Source organism: Oxyura jamaicensis, chromosome 3, assembly GCF_011077185.1.
Source record: "Oxyura jamaicensis isolate SHBP4307 breed ruddy duck chromosome 3, BPBGC_Ojam_1.0, whole genome shotgun sequence".
Lineage (NCBI taxonomy): Eukaryota > Metazoa > Chordata > Aves > Anseriformes > Anatidae > Oxyura > Oxyura jamaicensis.
In genome coordinates this window covers 39,012,323-39,033,123 of record NC_048895.1, presented here as the reverse complement: position 1 = coordinate 39,033,123, position 20,801 = coordinate 39,012,323, and the positions used below count along the sequence as shown (strand labels likewise).

Here is a 20,801-nt window from a genome sequence, read left to right as displayed (position 1 = left end):
GGCTCTTTTGATCTATTCATGGTTAGTGTTAAAACTGGCAAAGATATTTGCAGTGGAAGAAGTTTTATGATAATTATATCACAGAATAATAATAATAAAAATATCTTGCACACACTTTTGCACAAAAGCAGAAATATGTATGCTCATATTAAATCTCTCCTAAACATGCTGCTCTGAAAATAAAACTTTACCCATGTTCCAGTCTAATGCCTGTTTAATTCACAGAATGCATCCAGGCCTACTCAAGCAAGAGTTTATAATATGCTGCACTGAAAAATACAATGCTAACAAAATTATATATGGGAGGGTATTGACTTTTCTTCATTATCCAGGTTTTAATAGACCAAACATAAAAGCTGGCCAAGAACTCAATTTCATACAATTCAGTTGAGCCTGACACTGGTCTCTGTGAGGAAAAACCTGGATCCAAGCAGCCTAAACCTGCCAGCTCCTATTTATAATTTTTTAAATCAGAAAGCATCACCTCAGAAATCATGTAAGTCAAACAGCTGCATAGTCAAAAGATTTGTTCCACTTACTCTGTCACTGAACTGTCATTTCTATTCAAATGCAAAAGAAATTAAGTCTCTTCCCTTAGTAGCATTTCTGTGTTTATTTTTCCTGGTAAAAATAGGTGTTACTTTAAATTCAGGTTGTTTAAAACTTCCAGACAGTAGTTGTGATTAAAAATTTTCCTGCTAGACTGATTTTACCATCATTACCTGGTATTCTTTCCCATGAAAGAAACAATATCATCTGGTTGTACTTCACTGTATATGTATTGAATAGATTTTTGTTTGTTTTGCTTTTTTTTTGTCCCCCACCCCACAAAAAGAAAAAAAAATAAAAAAATAAAAAAATTACCAGAGCACACCTATGTATTATAAAAGCATGTGTGACAGCTTCAAAATTGTTCTTAGGGCTACTTCCGGACTTAGAGGAGTTCCTAACATAAGTGACATCTGCTCATTGAATAGTCACTTGCTGGTTAATTTTCATTTACATCTTAAATGGCTGCTCACCAGTTCTCTGTTCAAAATCCACATTTTTTTGTTCTGTCTCCTGCATGTCTGGCTCTGTTTCTGCTTTTACATCCTTGATGGCTGCACCTTCTCCAGCTCCAGAAACTACAGCACTCTCTCTGGGGAGAGGAACCTGTGAATGTCAGCTTGTTTCTTCAGCTCTAGAAAAGTTGAAGGGCGAGTTTCCTGGCAACTAAATGTTTGGTCATACATACAACTTGATGAGAAGGAACTGTGACAGGAAGGAAAGAAAAGGAAGCAAGCAAGCAAGCCTGGCCCTAGCCTGCAGCCCAGCTTCTCTTGTCTGGATGAGAAGAACCCAAGGGTCTCCTTTGCTTATCAAGCAGCTAATGATGTGTGTCTTGCTGTTTCTTTTCATGCCTTGGTATATGTACATTATCACTCAACTGTGAAAATGATGTCAAAGGACTACAGTCCAGGAATTTCCATACTATCTTCTGAATATAAGACCGGTAAATTGCAAAGGAGAAGAAAAACAGAAAAATTACAGATGCATAAAATATAATAGGAAAGGTTTTAAACAATTGCTTTTGAATGAGTGGACAAGATGCTTAATGGTAAGCAAAACATTTTGCATTTATTTAAGGAAGACTTGGGAATAAAACATAACACAGGCAAAATGAAATGCTGATGGTTGTTTTACTCTGTGAAATTTTAATCTTAAAGATCTTGGTAATATTTTTGAGAGGAACATAAAGGATTTTCCCAAAACTGTGTGCTTGTTGTTTGGTAACCCAACTCTTCCCAGAGACAGTGTTCTGCTTTCATTTGATGATTTATGACACCTTCTCTGCACATGATTTTGAGTAAATCACTAGCCAGCACTATGATATACTGCCATATGCCCAAGTGTCATATGCCCAAGCGTCATATGCCCAAGAGGCAGAGAAGACAGAAGACTATGAAATATCAGTGCAACGAGTGCAGGATATTGAAAATTAAAGGGATATGCATTTTGGGGGGTTCTTCAGGAAAAATTTGTATCCCAGGGAATGTGTAATATTGCCTGTCAGTGTCCCTCCTTCAACAATGCCAAGAGAATCAGGAAGCACTAGAGAAGGAGTATACCTGTTTGATAGAAACCTTTTTGAAACTGTATCAAAAGGAGGATTTTTTTTTAATGCTAATCTTGTCAGTGAGAAATCTCAGCAATCTCTTGTCATGAGAAAGGCATTTCTCATGTGAATAGATTTCAAAAATCCTCTTTGAGATCCGTGAGCCAGACTTTTTAACCTACACAAGAAGGTCTCTTTGTAAGTTATGGCTGAAGTTAATGAAAGGTTTTACTGGTGTGGATTTACCAATGCAACTTCACATTTACCTTGGATATTATTATTATTATTATTATTATTATTTTTTCTCTTTTGTTTCTCAGAGAATAGATTTCAGATTGTGGAAACTGCAGATGAAAATCCCTGTCACTAAACCTGTGTGAAAGGAAATTCAGGCATCAATATCCAAAGCAGAGTTGCCCACACTCATGTTAATTGATCTCTCATTATGGATCTGAAGATGTAAAATATCTTTTCTACTTCTAGCCAAGGAAATCTCATGTTAAATCTGCTGAAGTAACAACTTGAAAAGTGGGGGTTCTGAATGACCACATGTTATGTATGGAGGCAGGACCCAAAGCTAACTCCAAAACCTTGGAAGAATCCTAAAGGTAGCATGACTGCATTATAGTGCTTTCACTAAATAGCTGCCATGAGAAGCTTACAGTCCCAACCTGGCTGTGGTGTAACAAGCCAAATAGATAACCAAAGAGAAAGAAAGGTACTAATAAAATTACTGGGAAAATAATTCCATAGACTACTTGTGTAGTAATTTAAAAAAAAAAAAAAAAAAAAAAAAAAAGGAAGATATCCACATTGCATGTTATTTACATTTTAAATGAAATACTATAGTTGTAATTACTATACTGTTCTATAAAGTTCTACAATTGTTACTCTGTGACCACTTTCTTTTTCACCATCTTAACTTTGGAGTTGTTTTACATCTGTGACATCTGTCTCCTAGCTGCTTTCTCAGAGAAGTCATTAAGAATTGCCACTGAATTCAGGGGGCTAAGAGCTGGGTTTTACCTCATTTAAAGCTCTGTATACAGTTGTAATATTCTCTCTTATGGTTACTACTGTGAACTATAAATAATTGAAGTTTCTAATCTGGGACAGAAGTGTTTTTGAGGAACAAAATCTGTGCATTTTGAACAGATGAGCAAAAAATACAGCATACAAAGAGCGAAGTGAAAAGTTTACTTCTTTGAAGCAATTTTATTTAATTCAAATATTCTGAAGTTTACAAGAAGAGAATGCACAGGATTGCTTCTATAACTCTAGCTTCCAGAGCAGACCAATGCTCCAGCCCTTCCTTCCCTTTTCTCTGGGGGAAGAATGGCTGTTAGTAGCCCTTAACAGCAGGCTGTCAAATGGTTCCTTGTCAAGGACAAATACAAGCAAATAGGAAAGAATTCTGCCTCTGCCCCCTGCTGGCAATACTTCCAGCTTCTTGAAACCTGTTTACCTTAAAACCTGCTAGTGGTCTTCAAGGTGAATCTAGTTATTGCCCTGAAATATGGGTCCCAATTAAGTCAATGAATTAGCCTAATTTAAAGCTGCAAAGTTTGTACCAAATGTATTTAGACAAAACTATTCAAGGAAGAAAACTTTGCAAAAAATATTCGGTCTTTTGCTGTTGTTGTTACTGTTTCAGCAGATGACATTGAGCAGTAGCAGGTATCATAAGGGCCTGTCAAGAGAGGGGGGGTAGAAGGGTTATGGCAGTAGTTTGGCACCAAAGTACCATGAGTTATGAGTTACAGAGAAAAATATATGAGCTTTCAATTGTTTTCTGCTGGTAATTCAACATTTTCTATGGAATGAAAAAACTATTTTCTGAGTTATTCTAACAGAATGTTTACTGTTAGAGAGCCATTGCATGATTTGAAAATGAATAGCCAGGAACTTTTCCTTGTGATTAGCTGTGAATATGAAGGATAAAAAGAAATTGTCCTGGGACTACTTCAAACATAAGCTGTCACCACCACAATGATGAGAGTCGAGTTACAATTTCTGAAGGTTATATAAGAGCTGCAAATGTGCTTTCATTTTGCCTTGTTATAGGAAAAGGCCAACCTAACTTATCCTTCTGGGACCAAGGCATTCATTCTCATTCTTTCTGGTTAAGCTATTACATGCAGCTGAAAGAATCAGCAAAGAAATGGATTTTGATAGCAACTAATATCTTTGGGGATTCTTCTCCAATCACATTTGTAGGCTGCTAATACAATGGTAATTGCTTAAATTCCTACCTGAAGTCTTTATAAATTCCACCTCTTGCCTTGACTATTATCAAGCAGTAATGAGGTGATCCAGAGCTCTCTGAAGTCACAAAAAATATATTAAAAAATAATTAAAAAATCAGTAATGAGGTGATTACCTCTGGGAGAATAATTTGTTGATTGCAAATTGAATGAGAAGCGACAGTTGCAAGTATTTGAGTTGAGCTGCATAGTCATTATTGAGCATGCTTGTCACAGTTTTTGTTTCCATTCTGTTGTTGTGCTGTAGTGTAAATACCCATGAAAACAATGGCAAATTTCAGATTGTCATTAGTCTAATAAGTGATTGAAACACAACTTCTGCAAGCATTCTTGCCATCTCTCATTTCCTAAAATACAAGAAGGAAACAAGAAGAAAGGCAAGTATACTTGTCTTGCAGATTTGTTTACAAGTTAGAATTTCAGTATCTGTGGAATCCAATTGCAGTGCTCCGTTGTTTGTTGACAGTGTTTTCTTATCAAGCCAAACAAGTTGAATTATTAGCGACAGGCATGGTAGGGCCCTGTGGACCAGGAAATTGATGCCAGCTAGTATTAGCTGTGCTACCTAAGAGGAGAGTTTACTGACAAATTCAACAATGAAGAAAAAGGGAGCAAAATGAGGAAAATAATCTAAAACTAAGAACTGTATTAAAACATTGTAGTGGAACTAAGAATAATCAGCAAAGACCCGTGGAAAGCTAGTATTAGTTACAGCAGATTTTCATATGCGTGTCAGGTCAGGCTGGGTTCATGCTATTCTAAATATATATAAAACACATGCTGTATCACAAAACACTGTCTTTCATGTACTGTAACTATGTGTTGTAACCATCTGAATCAGCCTAGGTGAAGAGACCAACATATGTTAGTGAACTTTTGAACCATTATTGATGTATACTGAAGTTGTTAGGAAATGGTGTCACAAATTCATGGGGTCTGGGGGGGTATCATACTTCTGGAAAGTCACACTTTGGCAAAGATTCCAAGGAGGAAAAAATGATAAGAGAAATCATGCTATTTTTTATTTTATTATTATTATTATTGTTATTATTATTATTATTATTCATAAGCCAAGCAGCTAAGTATCATTGCACAAGAAAAGACAGCTGGAAAAAAATAAAAAAATAAAAATAAAAAAGTTTCATCCAGCTCTATGAAGAAGAAAGCAAGCATCATGTAGCCAGTTAGAGAACAGACTAGAACATTTCAGAGAATTAGGAAGGGAACCATAGATAAATAAAAATGCTGACAAAGGGACACTTGTACATTGCTGTAGAATTCAAAACAAGTCAAGAAATGAAGACCTCCTACAGTGCTTGCCCATCATGTTATACTTGTAGTGTTACAAAAGACTATGCTTATCATTTATCTGTACTAGGAAGAATCCACATTTTAAACAACACATCCAAGTAACAGTTTTAAATTTGGTGTTTAATGTCTGCTTTTTCTCTCTGTCTGACAGGTAAAGGAAATCATTTTATATAACAAACATTCTCCTTTACTTGTTATTTTAACTATCCCCCTTCAGCAAATTCCTGCCAATTTATCTTTGAATGATAAATGGTAATTGGTTGACAATGCTATAAATAAATAAATAAATAAAAATAGGTCATCATCTGTCTTAGTGTTGGATTACTCCAGCCAAGTCTCTACATTGCAGTGAGGGATAGCCCAAAGCAATGTGATTGCAAGACAGAACTTATACTTAGCCTTGGGCCCAACATTGTGTCCCTCATCTTTTCTTCAGCAACATGGGCATAGCCTAGGAATTGCTGCATGATGACTGCATGCTGAATGAATAGCATGCTGACCTGAAAAGGAGCTGAGACACCATAGCAAAGCTATTTGGTAAAGTCCAGTAGCAACGACTATATCCTATGTCTTTTAGCTGAGGAATTGAGGCACAGCAGAGCTAGCACATGGTTGGTTGTCCTGTAGCAGAAACTGGGATGTATTTTCAGGTAGGGGAAGACAGTGACAGAATGGGACAAGACAAAACCAGAGTCAATGGAGAGTTCTGCTTGATAGGACTTCATGCTTCCAAAGCAGCTGACACTAAAAGCTAATCTTATGCATGTTTTACAGTACATTTGAAAACTATGGAGTTTGTTGCTTTTAGAGGAATTCATGGTGTTCTCAGAAGAGCTAATAATGAGAGACAAAACACATTATCCTCGATTTTGATTGTATTCCATCACTCAAAATTTGAGGTCATATTCATTTTTACTATGAATTGATGGTAAAGGAATGTCTAAATTGTTGCCAGAAAAAAACAGCCAAGGACCAAGAGTAAAAATATGGAATATCATCTGTTTTCAGAATTCCCATGACTTTTTGTGTGTGAATATAGTTGAAATTTTACAGAGAGTTTTCCAAATGCTGTGCAATAACCCAGGAGTATTTGTGAGATAATTGAAAATAACATTTTAAATATATACTTCAAACTCTCACCTCAATGACTACTATCATTACACATTTGACATATACTTTTAAACTTACAAATGCCATGACAAAGGAATGAGATTGTAGCTGAGTCTGCCAAAGCAGCATGCTCCCCTGTTTGTGTCTCTTTCATGATTTCCAGAGAATACTAAGCCAAAGCAATCTGGTGATTTCTACACGACAGCATCTTTGTACAACCTGCTACACAGAAGCAACTATTCTGGAACAAAATGAACAATCCAAGTTTCTAAAAAAAATAAAGGTTAATTGAAAAAAAATAGTAAAAAAGGAAGTGAATGAATGTATGAGCCTTCCATAGGCTGTGAATACCCACCAGAGCTCAATCAGGAAACTATTTGCTGTTGCTGAACTTTTATTGTAACTCAATTTAGTAGTCAGGTCTGTTTTGAGGGAAAGAGTATTTGGGTATATAACATCATGAGATATACATTTGCACTGACATTATCCTAAAAATATAAACTGTTATTTTAGTCCATATAATCTCTATTTTCTCCTTCTTCTGAACCTGTGTAAGCATGTATTGCTGTTACAATCATTCTGTTAATGTTTGTAATTCTTCCCCAGTATAGAAGAAAGTGAATAAAACCTAGCACATTTTCAAATAATTAGATGAAAAATAAACACATGATAATGCTGTCCTTCAAATGACTTTACCTTTTTCCCATGGCAAACATTTATTCCTTTCAATCCTGCAAAAAATCTTCCTATGCTCCTTTGCTAATTGATGCCTTTTGTGGTCCCCTGTTGACTGTACTCAGAGTTACATGTTTCTTCTCCGACATACGCCTAACCAAACAACAGATTTCCATACTCTGAAGTGGGTGCCAATTTACACAGGATGAAATGCAGTATGCCCTGAAGCGATTATATCCCAGCTATCTCAGCTAACACCTTTCTGAGTGTTTCGCACTAGTGCATGACAGGAAAGCTTTCTTTTCATATTTCAAAGGGGGAATTTCAAGGCTCAGGAAAGAGGACGTTAAAAACGATGGGTCAAGACCAATGTTTTCTCTTTCTCAGTGTTGCACCAAATGACATTCTGAGGTTGTTTGCTTCTGAGCCAGCAGTAAGGGGTAATTACCTACATGCAGACACCACAGTATTTAGTGCTTTAAAAATGTACTTCCTCCAGAATCAGTAATGCTGAACAACCACTGATTCACTTCTTTTCATCACCTATTTCACAAGTGGATTCAATTAATCTCCGGATTTTCCTGGGTTAGAATTTATAGTTGTGGCATTGACTTCCTTCCCATTTACTTCCTTCTACAGAGGTGGTGGCAAGCAAAATACAGCAGTTTCTCTTTGGCATCAACTCAAAAGAATTTCAAAACCAAACAGATGAAGGAGAAATATACTTGTAAATACCAAGTCCATGACTGAAATTTGGGGATTAAGGGAAACTGGACAACTCATCTCTGAAGAAACTTCAGGGAGCTTTATTTTTGGCAGGTAAGACTCACTAACTATGCTTACAAAATGTACCTTTTAAATCCCAGAACATATGAGTCACTCCTCCTGTCTGGCTTATGGCAAAAGGCTAGAGAGGAATAGTTTATGAAACATGAAAAACAAAGAGAGAGAAAATAACATATGGTTAGTACATTTACTAAAACAGAAGCATGTGGGGCGTTACTCTGGTAGCACACAGCACTGTTAACTACTTGGACTCTGTGATTTCTTCTATCTTCTTCAACAAACTAAAGAAGGGGGGGGGGGGGGGAATGCGGGAAGGAAGCTGCTTGTATTCAGCCGTGATTTACTGCATTTGCTGAAGTACCATTCCACTTTGGCAGTGTGTGGCAGTAGAGCTGCAGTCTCAGAAGAAAAGCAGAAGTGTTAAGACTATTTCTTATTCACTCACTCTCACTTTAAATAAGATTATATCATTTTAAAATTTTGTTGTTGTTGTTGTCCTATTGGCTATTCAAGTACAGATGTAAATCCTTTTTTTTTTTTTTTTTTTTAATTAATTGTGTCAACTTATAGTTTTTGAAAAGAGCCGGGATTCCTACAAGTAAAATCAACAGGACAGATCCTATTGAGCATCCTAATTCTGTTAATGTTTAAATGCATGCTTTGTATTAGATCTTTGTTTTAGGTTAGCAGCACAGTGAATTGTGTTTGAGAGAGGTTTGACTTACATGTAAAAGAATAATATTTTATTTCTTCTTTCTCTGTTCTGAAAATAAGCTTTAAATTTTTTGACAGAGCCATGTATGAATTTCAATCTTGGAATTATTTGCTATTGTATAGTTAGAGCTTGACTGGGATCATTGAGATTACCAAGGCTGTTCTCATACCTAGTCAGAAAATGCAAGTTAAATAGATAGAAATATACCTGTGATACGGAAGTGTCAAGATAACTTGAAAGTATCCTTTCTCTTTTCTTTTCATCCCCTTTGTTTTCTGCATAAATACAACACATCAATATTCTTTATGTCCTGAGATTTTCATTTTTGCTGAGGCTGAAGTAATAATAATGATAATTTGATAATAATGATAATAATAATAATAATAATAATTTATTTAATTATATTTTTATCATAAATTATTAATTTCCTAACCTCCCTCATTAAAAATGAAGAAGAAGAAATTTGAATCTTCTGAAGGAGAAGTACAGTGGGGTCAGCACACAGGACTTATCTTACCCCCAAGCTATAGATTCTTTTATCATTAGGGAAGTCCTTTCATGCATGCATTTAATAAATGGTTCTCGCTGGCCTGTCACAGATGGGTAGCAAAAGGATTTTTTTTTGTTAAACTCCAGCATTGTAGTTTTCTAGATGTGAAGAGTGAACATTCATAGCATCTACAGTGTGAGATGAAAAGAAATAAGTAAAGTTCATTTATGGAAAGAATAAAAGGAGGAAAAAACACAGAGGAAGAACAGAAAAGGCCTGCAGAAGTGGCTGCTAGTGTCTGTAGAGGCTATACACTCAGACAGCTACTGCACTTGCGTAGCATTCCCTATGGAACTTGAATTCATCATTGCCTTGCTGGGACAAGGAGATACGAAGATCCTTTGGAGTAAAGCAGCTGAAGAGCACCAGCTGATCTGATGGGAAAAAGAGAGACAGACAGGGTGGATGGGAAACCATACCTCTCACTAAATTTTAATAGAGCATATAATTCAATGAGAAAAGCTATGGGTTTTCCTAGGCATTTAGATTTTTACGCTGGAATCTACAGTTGCTGACTGTGGTGGACTTAAAAATAAATAAATAAATAAATAAATAAATATGGATTTATCAGATCAAGGAAACATCACCTGGTATCCAACATCAATGTATTCAAAGAAATATTTCACAGAGCTGCAGAGGCATTCAGAAAACTACATGCCCTCTCTCTTGTCCTGACTCCTGACTGTACACTGCTCTCCAGTTTTGATCATCTTGCACATAATTGATACAAGGCACACATAAAAGCTAGCTTTCTGTTTCCTAAGATCTAACCAAAAGGGTACTCAGGTTACTGCATACACTAAATAAAGTATTGAATCATCTGGGAATTATCACAGGTGAAAAGTACTGTTTTGGCTTACAAAATCTTCCCTGGCTTGAAAAAAATATACTTATGCTCAGTTTGTTAATGCACCTTGTGAACTGTAAGTATTGACCTATGGCTTGTTTGCTCCACTAGAAAACAGATGATCTCTAAAAATACCTATTGTCTAACAAAAAGCTTATCTGTCTTTCAGGGCCTAGTGGTGTAGCAGTGATTTATTCTTTTCTGTGGCCTGATAGTCCTATTAATCATAACCAAAATGTCTGGCTTTACTGAGTAGGCGCTTGCCAGACATCTTGCCTGAGATCCAATGATAGTATACTATCAGTGCCCTTTCTAGCATTAGTACTTCATTCCACTTCTGTGATCTTTGCTTTGGCATGTTTAGCTGGTTTTAGTACTACACAAAAATCTGAATATGCCTATTAAGTAAAATTCCTTACTGCTCTGGCAACTGGTGTCTCTGGCTGCTAAAAAGCACAAGATAAGGATAATTAAAATTCACACAAAATAGAAACAAAGTAATATGCATTTTTATTTGTATATGGTTTAAGTACTACATTTGGTTGCACATATATGCCTGTGGAAGCTTAGAAAAGAAATTGAATCTGTCCCAGGAAGAAAGCATTTTGTAGCACAGTCTTTGGCTGCTACTGCAGCAGTTGAACAACCTCTAAAAGATGCATGGATAAGATGCAGGGAAAAAAAAAAAAAAAAAAAAAAAAAAAAAAAAAGTTTGCCTAGCTGGCTATACCACACTTGTCTGAAGTTGCTAATACTCACTGTTCTCACTGGTTACAACCAGGCAGGACTTCTGAGCAGGGGCTCATTGACTGTAAGTAGCTGATTTAATGAGTAGTGACAGATTCACTTCAGAGCTAGTAGTAGGTAGAAATGTTACTTTTATGGGCTCTATAATCTTAACAAAATCTCCCAGGTTACAAACACCTAAATGTACAATGTTTGTCATGTTCATTTTCCCAGTGAAACAGCAAAGAAAAGCAGACTAGAAAATGACAGAATATATTAAATTGCCCTATGCTTTCTCTCTTCCGGCTGGATGGTTGTTCAACTGTGTAGTGTTCAGGATGGAGGGGGCTATTCCCAGGTGTGACACTTGCTTTTTGCACGAGTGACGAGGGGATAAGCCAAGGCTGGCACAAGGGAAGGCTCACTCCTGCTCCACATGTTGTCATCTGGGCTTCCAGAGGCATCTAAATGGAGATTAATTGAAATTATGGATGCTCCCAATATATTCTATGCTCAAAATCTCCTTCTGTCACTTGAAATTAAGGCTTCACTACTGTCGTATACCTGTGGGCTATGTACATATACATGTAGGCCCTTTCATGAAGAACCAGTTCTTGTCCTGATTAGAGAAGTAAATCCTTGCTGGGAGCTGCCATTGTAGGGCATATGTACTTTTCAATGGTGCATCCTCCCTCCATGCCATACATGTGGCACACTTTCTGCAATAAATGTGTGTTTGGAAACAAACTAATAATGAACTTTTTTGTTGTTGTTGTTTGGTTGTTTTTTTCTTTAAGTAAATATTCATTAGGAAGAATTATAAAATCACTGTTTCATGTATAAACAAATATGAACATCTCTTTCTAGATGGGATGTCAGAACAGGGATGTGGAAGAAAATACATAGTCTTATTCAAGAGAGGTATAAAGAATCCAGGAGAAATCTGGGAGACTAAGTTTCCTTTAAATCTATCGTTAATGTGGCAGCTAAATTAGGAACCTTGGTAGATGTTAGGAACACTGTACTTTGTTTCCTTTCTCTGATTCACATTCCTTCACTGAAAAACATGTCCTGAGTTTTACAGCTTCTGAATGTCAGTGTTACTGTTATTGAATTTAAAAAGAGTTAATACCTGTCCTGGTTTCAGTTAGGAAACAGTTATTTTTCCTCCTAGTAGCTGGTAGGGTGCTATGTTTTGGATTAGGATGAGAAGAGTGCTGATAACATGCCGATGTTTTAATTGCTGCAGAGCAATGCTTACACTAAGCCAAGGACTTTTCAGCTTCTTGCTCTATCCTGCCAGCGGGCAGGCTGGGGGTGCAGCAAGAGCTGGGAGGGGACAGACCCAGGACAGCTGACCCAAACTGGCCAAAGGGGTATTCCATACCATCTGACGTCATGCTGAACAATATATAGGGGTGGCTAGCCAGGGTGGGGCCCCAGCTGCTCGGGGTTGGGCTGGGCATCGGTCAGCGGGTGGTGAGCAATTGCATTGTGCATCACTTGTTTGTACGTATTATTATTATTATTATTATTATTATTTTCTATCTTAATAAACTGTCTTTATCTCAACCCACAGGCTTCACTTTCCCGTTTCTCTCCCCCATCGCAGAGAGGGAGGGGGGATGGTGAGTGAATGGCTGTGTGGTGTTTAGCTGCCAGCTGGGTTAAACCACAACAATACCTTACAGAAAGTATTGAAATTAGCTACTTAAATCCACACGTTATGTGATTTAAAAAAAAAAAAAATAAAAAAAAAAAAAGCTTTGGAAATGTTGGTTTAAAATTCCCTATGCATCAAGTAGACCATTTGTAAAACTGAGACAATTCTGCATTAAAAAAGTATTATGGAGATTATTCAAATAATGTTGAAGGAATTTTAAGTCAAACAATTGGGTAGAAAGCATTAAAGAAAAGGAAACAGCACATATTTATTTTTTTTTTCCCTAATAATTTACAAGATTTGTAACTGAAATTGCACTCTAGAGTACGTTCATTTTTCAAAATATGTAGGTAATTGTCCTAATAAAATCTGAAAAATTCTTAGATTTTTTGTGGTCCAGTATATTTTATATCATGCAATGCTCAAGTTATTTTATTGCAGATGAGCATCTGTTACTACTTATTGGGCAAAGAACATACAATCTAAGCAGTTCTGTCCCAGTAGTTTTCTTATTTGCCAATTCAAATCTCAAGACAAATAACTTCAGTGTCAGTTATGCAGGATGTATCCTTACACTACAGCTTGTAAATAGAGGGGAGAATGGACAAAGCAAAACAATCCAAACACACTCTTCACTGATTGCAGAGTGAGCACAGAAGATTGCAAAAAAATAATTTTTGCCATTGCCCTCAGGGCCATTTCCTGTGATGCTGGGTGGAAGCTCTACATGGTTTCCAGGTGCCACTCAGCTGTGTGCCTCTCATTGCTATGACAGCCCTCTGCCCTGTTGGGACAGGATTAGTCTTGGGGGAAATTTTGTTGTTTCTTTCAAACATTAATTGAAATTGACAATCAGATGTTGAAATAAGTAGATCCATTTCAATTCATTTTGACAGGTGTTACTTTAGGTTTCTCTGGAACAAAAGACATTTCATGGGTGTGTATAATTCTAGGTATATTTCAAATATTTTGCTATTTTAAAGGGGGTTTCAGCATATAGTAGCCCTTATAGACTAGTATTTTGACAACTTTGCTTGTTTTTTAACAAGTTTTATCCTTCTCCCCCTGCCACTTCTCCACAATATAATAATAATTATGGTGATAAACACAGGACCTCAGTTTGGAGGTTAGTGTTTGGCTCCTGATGTATGCCTCTGTACTGGGTCTAGCTGGGATGTTAACTTTCCCTACAGCAGCCCATACAGTGCTGCGCTCTGCACTTATAGCTAGAACATCAGTGGTATCACACCAGTGTTGTGTCTGCTGCTGAGAAGTGCTGACACACATCAGGACTCTCTCTAACCCTCCTAGGGGGTGGCACAAAAGTGAGAAAGAAACATCAGCAGGGCAGCTGACCTAAACCAACCAAAGGGATATTCCATACCATATGATGTCACACTCAGCAATAAAAGGTGGAAAAAGGAAGAAGAGGGGAGGGGCGGGCTCTCGTTGCAAAAACGTCTGTCCTCCTCCTGAACACCGGCTACGTGCGTTGAGGCCCTGCTTCAAGGACGTGGTCAAGCATCGCTCATTTGTGGGAAGTAGAGAGTGATTTCTTTCCTCTGCACTTCCACCACATAGCCTTTACTTGTTTTGTTTTGTTATTCCCTTTCCCCCTCCCTCTTTCCCCTTCCCCTTTTTCCCTTTAGTTGAATTGTTTAATTAATAATAATATTTCCTTAATAATATTTTTTTCTCTTTAATTAAATTATCCTTATCTCAACCCGTGAGTTGTTCTTTCCTTTACTTCTTCCCCTCCTCATCTGAGGAGGGGAAGTGAGAGAGCGGTTGTGGTGTTCCTCTGCCTAGCACAGTAAAACCACCACAACCTCCATGCAAGAGATGAACATCAGAGGAGGAAAATCTGAGGGAATTAAGTGCCAGTCTCCTATTCCCTTGGGAGACTGTCAAAGAAATAAATGTCATCTTTACCACCTCCAGATAAATTTTGAAAGTGATAACTGGAACAACAATCTGTGGTACGTTGAATTAAAATGTATTCTGAATTGAGCTCTGAAAAAGGATTTTGACAGTGGGATGTCTTGTTTCTGGATCCTGTTTAGGTATTGGGATTTGGGGTGTTCTTCCTAATTAAGACAGAGGCTGTTGCAATGCATACACAGCAAGGTAATTTTAGGTTTTAGTTCTGAAAAGCAGTGAGCCACTGATGGATCCTGGTTAGTAATAGTTGAAAACAGTGTTTCTCAGAGTAGCAGACTGATATTGAGATGTATGAATTCTACCCCACTCCCTCTTAAAGTGATTTGTTATCTGAGTGAGCGGCAGGAAATCATGCAGCTAATTCACTGTAGCATCCTGAAGAGGCTCATGGAATCTTTTTGTATTTTTCTGGATTTTAAAGACATTCTATAAGTGACATAGCTTCCCTAGCAGAACTACAGACTACTGGCTGTCTCCCATTATGTTTCTACAGCAACTCAGGTCAGAGCTTACTCTATATGAAAAAAGAAAAAGCTATAAATCTCATTTTCACAATGGTTTTAATGATTGTCTTGACTTCACAAGGGCAATCCTTATCGCAGGCATTTCACAGCAGTCTCAGGCAACACTATGCAGAGTCTTTATATTCTCTGTAGTGACTTTTCTTCAGGATCTGGTGGGAGAATGGTATTACGTGATGCCCTAGAAACAAAGATCCACTTTGGACCTTTTCATGGTTTTAATTGGGAAGTAAACAAAAATATTTTTATTTATTTATTTTTTAAAATTTTGTAAGTAAGACTTGGTAAAAGCAGAAATAGTATTAGGAAAATTTCCTTTGAGCAGAAAATAAATATTTATGAAACAATCTGAACATTTCTAGCTACTTACCAGAAAGCAAGGCAATCTATAGAGAGTAACAATGAAACATTTTTGTGAACGGCAATAGTACTGCTAAATTAAAATCTTTCAGTATTTTTTTCCCCTTAGTGGGATCATACCTGTACTTAGATTTAGAATTTAGTAATCAGTTATTGACAGATACAACAATTTGAAAATCGGTCAAAGAAAATTGTAGCATGTGGCTTGGTAATGTTTGCAAGACTTAATGCATACTTATTCACGTTAAGAAAACCATTACAAGGGCCTGAAAAACATGCAATGACATTTAGATGAAAGGAAAATAAGCACATTTAGGTAAACCAATGTGTAAGCCTAGTTATGAACAGTGAAGCTTTCCACAGTTTCTAAGCCCATTACCAACATGTCTGGTATACATGTGGTAGACAGTCAAATGGGATATTGTAGAACGTGCAATGAACTTTTGAATCCAAAATGGCTCCCCAAAGGTGTTGGTTAACATCCATCTGCTAAGCTAGAGGCATCTTTTCTTAGCTGTGCACACAACTGAGAAACTGTGTTAGAATAAAGCATCAAAGAAAGAAGACTGACTATCCAGAAATCAGTAATTTGGTTCTTAGAATTCTGAGGAATATTGAGATAAGGATAAATCTACAGGAGACTAGGCTGAAGATGTGAAATTTTCATTTCATAAGTCTGTGAAAAGCTACCACTATTTTATCAGAACTCAGTAAAAATCAATTTTGCCACAGTAGGTACTGAAATATACTGCCCTATCTCATATAAGTTGTGGAAAGCCATAAAGAAGAAACTCCATTCAACCCAGCTTGCTTCATCAAGTCTAAGAAAAACAAACAAACAAAAAAACTTTCTGTGAAAAATGTTCCAAGTAGAAATTCAGAAATTTTCAGGAGTTGAAAATGTCCCAAGTAGAAAATTGGGAATTTTCAGTAGTTGAGATTCATTTAAAACTTATTTTTCCTAAGAAGAGTGAAACTTTGAGTGGGCTTGTGGCTGTAAACAAGAAAGGTAAGTAAATAACGTGCATGCAGAAGTTTCCTGCACAGAAACCCAAAAGAGACTGTAGAATATTGTTAACACATTCAGAATAAAATATGAATTCTAGAAAAACAAATGGATTTGGCAGGGTCATGTCCAGGAATGAATGAAGAATAAGCAGAATAAATTAACTGACTTATGGGATAGACAAACTCATACCATTGCAATAAAATCATAATGCTTTTCATCTGTCTTTCCTGGATATCCAACAGGGAAAAATTCACCTTCAGGACTGAGTCAGGATGAGAAAACTCACACCGCATAATCTCACTGAAGTCATAAAATGCACAAAAATGTAGAAAAAAAATGGTTCATGATTTTGATCCTGGTTCGGCTGATGTTTTTTGTGATCTTCAACAAAATCTATGTGAGTGGCAGCCTGAGCATCGCAGTCAAATGCCACTTCCTGATGCTTCTCAAGACTTTCTGGTTAAAGTCTGAGCCCCATTTTGCTACTTCTGGGTGATACAGCTGGTGTGGAAGTGGAGATTCATCCCTCCTCATGCAGGATCAGGCAGGAGTTGCCACTGCCATGCTAGAGCATTGCACAAGTGTGACTCTCAAACTGAGAGTGGGTCCTCCAAAATTTTGAAATTTGGACCACCTTGAATGACGGTCAGTCACATCCTCTTTCTCTGCCTTGTCTTCTCAATCTGAAATAAGGGAAGATATAACTTCATTGGTAAACATTGTTAGTTTTTGTTTGTTTGTTTGTTTTTCCACTGAGCTATATCAGAGGCAGGCAGCATGAGTTACTTCTTTATTGAGTATCCAAAGATTTTTTTAATATCTTGTCTCTTGTTAGGAGATTATCAATCTTGGGATTTTTGGACGTGCTTGTGGTCACTAAAATGATCACTGAACAACATTATGCTTCCTAAATGTAGTAATTTTAATACAGTAGTTTGGTAACTAATTATATGCTATTCTGAACATTTCATTTTTTTTTTTTTTTTCAGCTTTGCAAAAAATATTGATAGGTGATATTATGGGAAACTTCTAACACTCACATGAAATGATTGTAAAGGAAGATGGCTAAAATCATCCTGTAACGGTTTGGATGTGCAAAAATATTACAGTATCATGAAATTATGTACAGTTTGAAAACAATTGACCAATGATTTGAAGTGAAAATCAGAGGACCTTTTGATGCATATTATTTTTGCTAATTTGCCAGAGAAAAAACATCTCCAGCACTATTTCTATATGCCATAAAAAATCACTGTGGGTAGTAGTAAATAATTCCCAATTCCAAATACCTTAAATGAAGCCACTGAAACTCAGTGGAACATCTCTAGCAGCACTCAGCACTACTTGCATGGAAATCTTTTGCAGTAGCAGCAAGTGAAAACAGCAATACTTATTGTTAAAAGCTTTAACTCCATATAGCCATTGACAACCTGTTTTCAAAGAGGGAAAAAAAAAAAAAAAAGGCAAAAAAAAAAAAAAAGGCAGTCTGACACAGGATAAATTTGGGGGTAAATCAATCATAAAGAAAGGAGGATGGTTCACAGCATTATCTTCCTGACTCAAATGTAGTAAAATGTTAGCTTTTACATGGGCTCATTCTTCTGCTTGAAAGACATTTGAATGGGCAAAAACCCGTGGATCTCCTTCTGGTCCTTCTGTTGAGGCAACATACACAAAGAGACTGAAAGTAGGATAAACACAAATTTAACTTCCAGCATGATTACTGGTAGCTAGATGTAACATGCAGTTCTGCCAACAAACCTGAGTGAGCCCAGGAGCACAAATGAGGTGCTGACGGGTTGCTGGTGCTGCTTGGCGTGGACTCACCATCACTCTTGCTGACAACACCTTCTAGCTCCCTAGGTCTCTCCTTAGTTTTTGGATGCCTCTTCATGGCAGCACTTTACCCCTCGAGTCCCTGAACCACAGACAGTTTTGCGTAGACTGGCTTATCTTTGCCTGCAGTTTTACCTTTCTTCTCTCCCTTAATTCCTCTCTATAACTTTTCTCCCAGCTTCTTCAGAAAGGTAGCAGTTTTCTCAAGTGTTTGAGTTGAGTTTATGCAGCTGTGTCAGATCAATGCTTGTCTGTGAATCAAAGAGCACAGACCACGTGGCAGGGAGGTTACAAGTCTGACAAGCAACAGTTAGGCAATGAACTCCCATTGCTCTCTGTGTAACTTTCTCACCTCCTTTCTCCCAATAAAATGTAAATCCTTGCTCCTTTAATGCTTTTTTCCTGGCATATTCTGAGATAACATACTACCTGTCATATATAGCGTATTTATCTAGAGAGGTTTATCTTATATTGTCACCCAATATTGTGATATTGTGATATATTATGATATTGTTGTAAGAAAAGTAATAAAAACAAACACATTTATTTCATTATAGGAGAAGCCTCTAACGCAAAACAAGAGCCATGGTGTACAAGCATATGCCAGAGCTCTATAATTTTCTGTTAATTGTCTTTGAGGGAATACTAATTTGTTTTTCTCTGGATTTTATTCCAACACAGAATGTAAGGAGAAGGAAGAACAGTCCCATTTATTTATGTGTTTGCTGATTTCAGTTCCTGAAACAATATCTCATCTCCACTTACCTACTAGCTTTCAGAGCTGAACTGCCATGTGAATAAAGAACTGCATTTATTGCTGTTATAAGTCATTAGTAAAATCACTAACTTCTCCCCTTCTGTTCTTTCTCCCCAGTACAGCAGAAAGCTGGAAACCACATTGCTTCTCCTTGGATATTCCTGGAGAAATACTGGACAAATACATATTTCATCTTTATGGATCATGACAATGCTGCATAACTACAAAAATACATACAGTGATGTTAAAACTGACAATACAGATAAAACTATCTTCTAATAATACTTACAGATAAAGACTTGCATGTGACGTGTGTTCAAAAATATGATTATTCACATTACAAATAATATTCCATGCCTATTATCTGGTAGAATATGATTGGTTATTCACAGAATCATTCACACAAATTTGTCCTATCTTTTTAAATACACATCTCATTTATTACATGGAATCTACTTTGCTCTGTTATCAGCTCCTGAGTTATCTATTTGTTCAATGCTCATGTCAAATTCTTAGAAAAAGACTTCTTATGGCATATCTTACAGAGATGGGTTCAACTGTGTAGGCATCATGGGTTAAGTTAGGATGCAAAATATGCCTTCCAATGAAATAAACACTATGAATTAAGTTGATGTAAGCATGTTAAGAAACCTTGCTTCTGAAACATCATGGTCCTAAGAGAGCTCAACTGTACCAGGTTGTTTAAAAATATTGAACAACAGACTATCTAATTTTATTTTTTTAATTATGTTAATGTTGTCAAAATTATTCTGTCAAAGAATGGTTTTAGTTTAGAGGTTTATAATCTGTCTGTTTTCCTTTCAGTAATGTGGAAATTGCACTAAGCAATTAAAAACAAACAAACAAACAAAAAACCACCCCTGAAAACAAACAAACAAACAAACAAAAACACAAGTGCACAAAAAAAAATATATATATATATATATATTTTTGAAGTAGTTATGGAAGAATATTGGGCATAAGGAGAACTACTTTCAAATGTAATATGAGAAAAACTGCTGCTGCTTAGTCCTGGCACTCCTACGTACTGGCAAATCTTGTGGTGATTAAGTTAAATAATCTACTGAGAAAAAGTATGCCAACTAGCTCTTCAGTGTAATGCTATTGGAAAACTGGGCTATGTGGTTGTCTTGTCCTTGACATTTGCAGTAGCTATTTTATTATTTCATCTGGTATTAGCAATGATATTTATAAGTTAGTTATATTTCCACTGGTAAATACTCTACTATGAGGCATTGATACAAACTCTTAATAGAGACAGGCCTTCACCTTTTTAATTTCTGTTTCTATGTCTCCCTGGTTAACATGACATAGAAAAAGAACAAAAAATGAAAGACTGCAGGAGAAAAACAACAACAACAACAACAACAAAGCTAAATATTAGTCTGAACATGTATTCTTTTATATTTAAAAATTATTTGAATGGACATGCATACTATTTTCAATTTATTTGATTTGCTGTCATAAACTATAAATATGAAATGAATATTAACTATAGACTTTACTGCAGTTTACCTGATCTCAGTCTTGCAAAATTGAAACCATTTATGTTTAATTCACTTAGGATTTGAAACCATTTGGACCTGTTGGCCTTTGAGTTATATAGTAGAA

The 20,801-nt window shown here is 36.5% G+C and overlaps 1 long non-coding RNA gene across 1 annotated transcript; it reads left to right on the top strand.

The window, feature by feature from the left end:
- The first annotated feature begins 210 nt into the window (after window positions 1–210).
- Window positions 211–19,934, top strand: LOC118164961. The gene is made up of 3 exons (XR_004749773.1): window positions 211–496; window positions 8,098–8,277; window positions 19,292–19,934. It is a non-coding gene; the product is annotated as an uncharacterized LOC118164961 (long non-coding RNA).
- Window positions 19,935–20,801: the final 867 nt, after the last annotated feature.